This window comes from Balaenoptera borealis (assembly GCF_965194805.1).
Source record: "Balaenoptera borealis genome assembly, chromosome: 19".
NCBI lineage: Eukaryota > Metazoa > Chordata > Mammalia > Artiodactyla > Balaenopteridae > Balaenoptera > Balaenoptera borealis.
Genome location: NC_138878.1, coordinates 14,667,414 through 14,676,366, shown reverse-complemented (window position 1 = coordinate 14,676,366; position 8,953 = coordinate 14,667,414). Strand labels below are relative to the sequence as shown.

At 35.6% G+C, this 8,953-nt stretch overlaps 1 long non-coding RNA gene across 1 annotated transcript in view; it reads right to left on the bottom strand.

The window, feature by feature from the left end:
• The window catches only part of LOC309617560, a 164,291-nt gene that overhangs the window by 9,274 nt on the left and 146,064 nt on the right, over positions 1-8,953 (bottom strand). The window contains exon 3 of the long non-coding RNA XR_014238038.1: positions 664-810. This is a non-coding gene — a long non-coding RNA (uncharacterized lncRNA). The remainder of the gene's footprint in view (positions 1-663; positions 811-8,953) is intronic.

Sequence of the window (8,953 nt, the reverse complement as noted above, 5' to 3'; positions counted from 1 at the left end):
AACTGCTTTACTGTCATCCTCTGCTAATCTATGTAAGTTCTAAGTTGGTTTGATTATTTTCCTCATTATGAATTGTGTTTTCTTGCCTCTTTAGAAGTCTAGTAATCTTTGATTGGATACCAGTTATTGTGAATTTTACCTTGTTGAGTGCTGGATATTTTTGTATTCCTATAAATTTCCAGTTTATTCTGGGATGTGCTTAAGCTACTTAAAAACAGTTTGACCCCTTCATATCTTATTTTTAAGTTTTGTTGGGCAGGACCAGCACACTAACCAAGGGCTAATTGTTCCCCATTACTGAAGAAGGAAACTTCTGAGAACTCTACTCAAATGGTCCATGAACTTTTTCTGACCCTGTATGTGCATCAGGTGCTGTTCCCTCTTACCTTTTGGGCTGGTTCTTTCTCAGCCTCAAGTAGTTTCCGAACATGCATGCACTGGTCAGCACGTTTGTGAATAATCATGGAGGACCCTGTGAAGATCTCCAGAGGTCTCTCTTCTCTGGTACTCTGTCCTGCAAATTCTAGCTGCGTTGCTTTCCCCAGACTCACCTTTATCTCCTCAGCTCAGGGAGTCTGCTGGATTCCACCTAGGTTCCTCACCCTAAGTTGTAACCTGGAAACTCTCTTTAAGGCAGTAGGGTGGGATAATCAAAGGGCTTACCTTATTTGTTTCTCATCTCTCAGGGATCACTGTTCTTCACTGTGTGGTGTCCAGTGTCTCAAAAACCATTCTTTAATATATTTTGTCTTGTCTTTTTAGTTGTTTCAGCTGGGAAAGGTACATCTGGTCTCTATTGCTCCATCTCAGCTGAAAGTAGAAGTCAAATATAGTTTTTAGATATATATGGTAAGAGTCCTGCATACCTTTCTAAGTTGCTACCTATGCTTATGAAATTTCCCAAAAGGTGTGTATTAACTTAGGACTCTGATTTCCCCAACAGACTTCCCTGAACATGATGGATGCTGACTCACTCTTAGGATCAAAGTTTGAAACTGCTTCATCCTTTTGCTTAATCACACTGATGAGCAGTGAAAGAAATGTAGGTAAATGCATAATTCTGGCCACTTTTTGCCTTGCCATAATGCCACATAGAGTGGAAAAACCAGTTGTTAGGTTTTCAAGTTGTCAGCCCATGAAGCAGAGGTATGACTGACAGTAAAACACTATTTCAGCTCTTCCCCCTTGATATAAGGGTTATCACTATTCATAAAGGTAATTCAAGTAAAAAAAAACACTTTTATTTCAATGACATCCTTCACACAGATCATTTTTCAGGCTAACTAAATGTGGCGCAAGGAAATCCATTAACTTGGAAGTGTGGTTCTTACTCTGAGATGAATTCATTGCACTCAAAGGGCTTACCTTATAACTAACACAGAAGAATGCTAAAAATTTGGCCTCAGCAGACACTAGCCATTCTTGTGAAAGTCAACTTATATTTGTTTGTTATGTTTATTATTTTGGCAGAAATTTGATCCTACTTAAATTGGTAATATAATAATACCTCCATGATAAGTGAAAAACTTAAGTGTTAACTCATTACCTGCTTTCAAAACTCTCAAGATTTGTTCCAGGGTACCCTTCCCACTATGCTTATCTGCAGAAACTCTGCTCCACTAACACCAGTCTACCTTCCAAACACACCCTGTACTTTTCCCTCTATACTTAAAGCCTTAACTAATGTCATTCACTAGATGACATCTATCTCATCACATCTGTCCAGTCCCTTTTCTGAAAAGATCAATGAAACTAAAAGCTGGTTCTTTAAGAAGATAAACAAAATTCATAAACCTTTAGCCAGGCTCATCAAGAAAAGAAGGGAGAGGATTCAGATCAATAAGATTAGAACGGAAAAGGAGAAATTACAATGGACACCACAGAAATACACAGGATCATAAGAGACTGCTACAAGCAACTATATGCCAATAAAATGGACAACCTAGAAGAAATGGACAAATTCTTAGAAAGGTACAATCTTCCAAGACTGAACCAGGAAGAAATAGAAAATATGAACAAACCATTCACAAGCACTGAAATTGAAACCGTGATTAAAAAACTCCCAACAAACAAAAGGTCCAGGACCCGATGGCTTCACAGGTGAATTCTATCAAACATTTAGAGAAGAGTTAACACCTATCCTTCTGAAACTCTTCCAAAAATTGCAGAGGAAGGAACACTCCCAAACTGAATCTATGAGGCCACCATCACCCTGATAACCAAAACCAAAGATACCACAAAAAAAAAAGAAAGAAAATTATAGGCCAATATCACTGATGAACATACACACAAAAATCCTCAACAAAATACTAGCAAACTGAATCCAACAATACATTAAAAGGATCATACACCATGATCAAGTGGGATTTACCCAAGGGATGCAAGGACTCCTCAATATCTGCAAATCAGTGTGATACACCACGTTAACAAATAGAAGAAGAAAAACCACATGATCATCTTAGTAGATGCAGAAAAAGCTTTTGACAAAATTCAACACCAATTTATGATAAAAACTCTCCAGAAAGTGGGTATAGAGAGAATCTACCTCAACATAATAAAGGCCATATATGACAAACCCACAGCTAATATCATACTCAACAGCGAAAAGCTGAAAGCATTTCCTCAAAGATGAGGAACAAGACAGGGATGCACACGCTTGCCACTTTCATTCAACATAGTTTTGGAAGTCCTTGCCATGGCAATCAGAGAAGAAAATGAAATAGAAGGAATCCAAACTGGAAAAGAAGTAAAACTGTCATTGTTGGCAGATGACATGATACTATACTATATAGAAAATCCTAAAGATGCTACCAGAAACTACTAGAGCTCATCAATGAATTCCGTAAGGTTGCAGGATACAAAATTAATACACAGATATCTCTTGCCTCACTATACACCAACAACAAAAGATCATAAAGACAAATTAAGGAAACAATCCCATTTACCATCGCATCAAAAAGAATAAAATACCTAGGAATAAACCTACCTAAGGAGGCAAAAGACCTGTACTCTGAAAACTGTAAGATAAGAAATGGATGACACCAAAAGATGAAGAGATATACCATGTTCTTGAATTGCAAGAATCAATACTGTCAAAATGACTACACTACTCAAGGCAATCTACAGATTCAATGCAATCTTTATTAAATTACCAATGGCATTTTTCACAGAACCAAACAAAAGAATTTTAAAATTTGTATGGAAACACAAAAGATCTCGAATAGCCAAAGCAATCTTGAGAAAGAAAAATACAGCTGGAGGAATCAGGCTCCCTGACTTCAGACTATACTACAAAGCTACAATCATCAAAACAGTATGGTACTGGCACAAAAACAGAAATATACGTCAATGGAACAGGATAAAAAGCTGAGAAATAAAACCACACACCTATGGTCAATTAATCTATTACAAAGGAGGCCAGAATGTACAATGGAGAAAAGACAGTCTCTTCAATAAGTGGTGCTGGGAAAACTGGACAGCTACATGTAAAAGAATGAAACTAGAACATTCTCTAACACCATACACAATAATAAACTCAAAGTGGATTAAAGACCTAAATGTAAATTGGACACTATAAAACTCTTAGAGGAAAACATAGGTAGAACACTCTGACATAAATCGCAGCAAGATCTTTTCTGACCCACCTCCTGGAGTGATGAAAATAAAACCAAAATAAACAAAAGGGACCTAATTAAACTTAAAAGGTTCTGCACAGTGAAAGAAGCCATAAGCAAACGAGAAGACAAGACACAGAATGTTAGAAAATATTTGCAGATGAAGTGACTGACAAGGGATTTATTTCCAAAATATACAAATAGCTCACACAGCTCTATGTCAAAAAACCAAACAACCTAAACAGAAAATGGGCAGAAGCTCTAAATAGACATTTCTCCAAAGAAGACATACAGATGGCCAAAAAGCACATGAAAAGATGCTCAACATCAGTATCAGAGAAATGCAAATCAAAACTACAAAGAGGTATCACCTCACACTGGTCAGAGTGGCCATCATCAAGAAGTATACAAACAATAAATGCTGGAGAGGGTGTGGAGAAAAGGGAACCTTCCTATATTGTTAGTGAGAATGTAAATTGGTACAACCATTATGGAGAAAAGTATGGAGGTTCCTTAAAAACCTAAAAATAGAACTACCATATGATCCAGCAATCCCACTCCTGGGCATATATCTGGAGAAAACTATAAGTAGAAATGATATATGCACCTCAGTGCTTATTGCAGCATTATTTACAATAGCCAAGACATGGAAGCAACCTAAATGTCCACTGACAGAGGAATGGATAAAGAAGATGTGGTACATATATACAATGGAATATTACTCAGCCATAAAAAAGAATGAAATAATGCCATTCGTAGCAACATGATTGGACCTAGAGGTTATCATGCTAAGTAAGTCAGACAGAGAAAGACAAATATCATAGGACATCACTCATATGTGGAATCTAATTTTTAAAAATGATACAAATGAACTTATTTACGAAACAGAAACAGACTTTCAGATATCGAAAACAAAGTTACCAAAGGGGAAATGTGGGGGGAGGGTAAAATCAGGAGTTTGGGATTAACACACACACACTACTATATATAAGACAGATAATCAACAGGACTTACTGTGTATCACAGGGAACCCTACTCAATATTCTGTGATAACCTATATGAGAAAAGAATCTGAAAAAGAATGTGTATATGTATAACTGAATCACTTTGCCTTACACCTGAAACTAACACACATTGTAAATCAACTATACTCCAATAAAATTTTTTTAAAAATTGGTGCAGCCACTATGGAAAACAGTATAGAAGTTCCTCAAAAAATTAAAAATATAACTACCATATGATTCAGCAATTCCAGTTCTAGGTATTTATCCAAAGGAAGTGAAATCACTATCTCAAAAAGATATCTGCACCCCATATTCACTGCAACATTATTTACAATAGCCAAGACATGAAAACAATCTAAATGTCCATCAACGGATGGATGAATGGATAGCAAAAATGTTATGTATATATATGATGGAATATTATTCAGCTATAAGAAAGTAGGAAATCCTGCTATTTGCAACAACATGGATGGTAACCTTTAGGGCATTATACTAAGTAAAATAAGTAAAAGAAGGACAAATATCATAAGATCCTACTTATATGTGGAATCAAAAAACCAAACTTAAAGATATAGCAAACAGATTGGTGGTTGCTAGAGGCTGGGGGAGTGGGTGGAATGAGTGAAGGTGGTCAAAAGGTACAATCTTCCAGTTAGAAGACAATTAAGTCCCAGGGGTGTAATGTATAGCATGGTGACTATAGTTCTGTTAACAATACTGTATTGTAAATTTTAAAATTGCTAAGATAGTAGATCTTAAAAGTTCTTACACAAGACAAAAAACTGTAACAATGCGTGGTAATGGATTTTAACTAAACTTACCTTGGCAGTCATTCTGCAATATACCCATATATGAAATCATTATGTTGCACACCTAAAACTAACAATGTTATATGTCAATTACTTCTTAATAATAATAATAAATAAATGAATACTGATCATATAAAAAATAGCTGTGTAGGTTTTTAAAATACATAGAATTTAAAAACACAACAGTAGCACTTAGGTCAGAAGAGGGTAAATGGAGTTAAAATCCTTTATACTTCTTGTATTGTCCATTAAGCAAGTGAAAGTACTGATCCCCATTAGGCTTTTGTGTGTTAAGAATGATGGTTTTAATTTTTTTTTTCCCACACACACACACTGTATTTTATTTTTACAAGAGATAAATAGACTGACACCAAGCATTGTACATGGATGACCACAACAAAAGCAACAATGATTGCAATTACCAAACATGAAACACACTCATACTATGTCATAATATTGACATTCAGTCCAGTAATCCTCCACTGTAACAGCTCCTTTACTTTGCAGTGAAAATTGATTTGTATATTCTTTGCCTCTGAGTCCTTGTGGGATTTTTTTTTTTTAATTCAAACAGAAAGTCACAAAAATTATACTCATCCTCATCAGTTCACTCAGTCCCATGTAATTAATTTTTTTTTATCTTGATCTTTTGTTAGCACTTTTATGAGTTCATCAGTTTTTCATTAGAGTTCTGAAAATGCTTATTCATTCAGTTCAGCAGTACAGTCAGTTACCTGAAACCTGTACTTGTCAGAGTCTTTTCCATGAATTTCTTGAAGATGAAACCCTTTTATAGGAACATATTTGCAAAAGCATCAGAGTACACCTAGAACTGTCTGTAAATGACAAAAGACTTAAAAATGACCATGGTTGAAGATTTGATGAAAGTTCATAATAATGCAGTTGGCAAGAAAATTCGTTATTTCTGAGATATACATTTTAAAGTAATAACTAGGATTATGACTTATAACATTATACCAGAACATATAAGATTTTTAGAAATTTCATGTAATGTCTGAAACATTTATATTAACATATTTCCATACAAATAACCCAATGAAAGTTTAGTATTAGTTGTTTTGTTTGTTTGTTTATACTGCAGGTTCTTATTAGTCATCAATTTTATACACATCAGTGTATACATGTCAATCCCAATCGCCCAATTCAGCACACCACCATCCCCACCCCACTGCAGTTTTCCACCCTTGGTGTCCATATGTCTGTTCTCTACATCTGTGTCTCAACTTCTGCCCTGCAAACCGGCTCATCTGTACCATTTTTCTAGGTTCCACATACATGCGTTAATATACGATATTTGTTTTTCTCTTTCTGACTTACTTCACTCTGTATGACAGTCTCTAGATCCATCCACGTCTCAACAAATGACTCAATTTTGTTCCTTTTTATGGCTGAGTAATATTCCATTGTATATATGTACCACAACTTCTTTATCCATTCGTCTGTTGACGGGCATTTAGGTTGCTTGCATGACCTGGCTATTGTAAATAGTGCTGCAATGAACATTCGGGTGCATGTGTCTTTTTGAATTACGGTTTTCTCTGGGTATATGCCCAGTAGTGGGATTGCTGGGTCATATGGTAATTCTATTTTTAGTTTTTTAAGGAACCTCCATATTGTTCTCCATAGTAGCTGTATCAATTTACATTCCCACCAACAGTGCAAGAGGGGTCCCTTTTCTCCACACCCTCTCCAGCATTTGTTGTTTGTAGATTTTCTGATGATGTCCATTCTAACTGGTGTGAGGTGATACCTTATTGTTGTTTTGATTTGCATTTCTCTAATAATTAGTGATGTTGAGCATCTTTTCATGTGCTTCGTGGCCATCTGTATGTCTTCTTTGGAAAAATGTCTATTTAGATCTTCTGCCCAGTTTTGGATTGGGGTGTTTGTTTCTTTAATATTGAGCTGAATGAGCTGTTTATATATTTTGGAGATTAATCCTTTGTCCATTGATTCGTTTGCAAATATTTTCTCCCATTCTGAGGGTTGCTTTTCGTCTTGTTTATGGTTTCCTTTGCTGTGCAAAAGCTTTGAAGTTTCATTAGGTCCCATTTGTTTATTTTTGTTTTTATTTCCATTACTCTAGGAGGTGGATCAAAAAAGATCTTGCTGTGATTTATGTCAAAGAGTGTTCTTCCTATGTTTTCCTCTAAGAGTTTTATAGTGTCCAGTCTTACATTTAGGTCTCTAATCCATTTTGAGTTTATTTTTGTATATGGTGTTAGGGAGTATTCTAATTTCATTCTTTTACATGTAGCTGTCCAGTTTTCCCAGCACCACTTATTGAAGAGACTGTCTTTTCTCCATTGTATATCTTTGCCTCCTTTGTCATAGATTAGTTGACCATAGGTGCGTGGGTTTATCTCTGGGCTTTCTATCTTGTTCCATTGATCTATGTTTCTGTTTTTGTGCCAGTACCATGTTGTCTTGATTACTGTAGCTTTGTAGTATAGTCTGAAGTCAGGGAGTCTGATTCCTCCAGCTCCGTTTCTTTCCCTCAAGACTGCTTTGGCTATTCGGGGTCTTTTGTGTCTCCATACAAATTTTAAGATTATTTGTTCTAGCTCCGTAAAAAATGCCATTGGTAATTTGATAGGGAATGCATTGAATCTGTAGATTGCTTTGGGTAGTACAGTCATTTTCACAATGTTGATTCTTCCAATGCAAGAACATGGTATATCTCTCCATCTGTTTGTATCATCTTTAATTTCTTTCATCAGTGTCTTATAGTTTTCTGCATACAGGTCTTTTGTCTCCCTAGGTAGGTTTATTCCTAGGTATTTTATTCTTTTTGTTGAAATGGTAAATAGGAGTGTTTCCATAATTTCTCTTTCAGATTTTTCATCATTAGTGTATAGGAATGCAAGACATTTCTGTGCATTCATTTTGTATCCTGCAACTTTACCATATTCATTAATTAGCTCTAGCAGTTTTCTGGTGGCAGTTTTAGGATTCTCTATGTAGAGTATCATGTCATCTGCAAACAGTGACAGTTTTACTTCTTCTTTTCCAATTTGTATTCCTTTTATTTCTTTTTCTTCTCTGATTGCCGTGGCTAGGACTTCCAGAACTATGTTGAATAATAGTGGTGAGAGTGGACATTCTTGTCTCGTTCCTGATCTTAGAGGAAATGCTTTCAGTTTTTCACCATTGAGAATGATGTTTGCTGTGGGTTTGTCATATATGGCCTTTAGTATGTTGAGGTAGGTTCCCTCTATGCCCACTTTCTGGAGAGTTTTTATCATAAATGGGTGTTGAATTTTGTCAAAAGCTTTTTCTGCATCTATTGAGATGATCATATGGTTTTTATTCTTCAGTTTGTTAATATGGTGTATCACATTGATTGATTTGCGTATATTGAAGAATCCTTGCATCCCTGGGACAAATCCCACTTGATCGTGGTGTATGATCCTTTTAATGTGTTGTTGGATTCTGTTTGCTAGTATTTGGTTGAGGATTTTTGCATCTATATTCATCAGTGATATTGGTCTGTAATTTTCTTTTT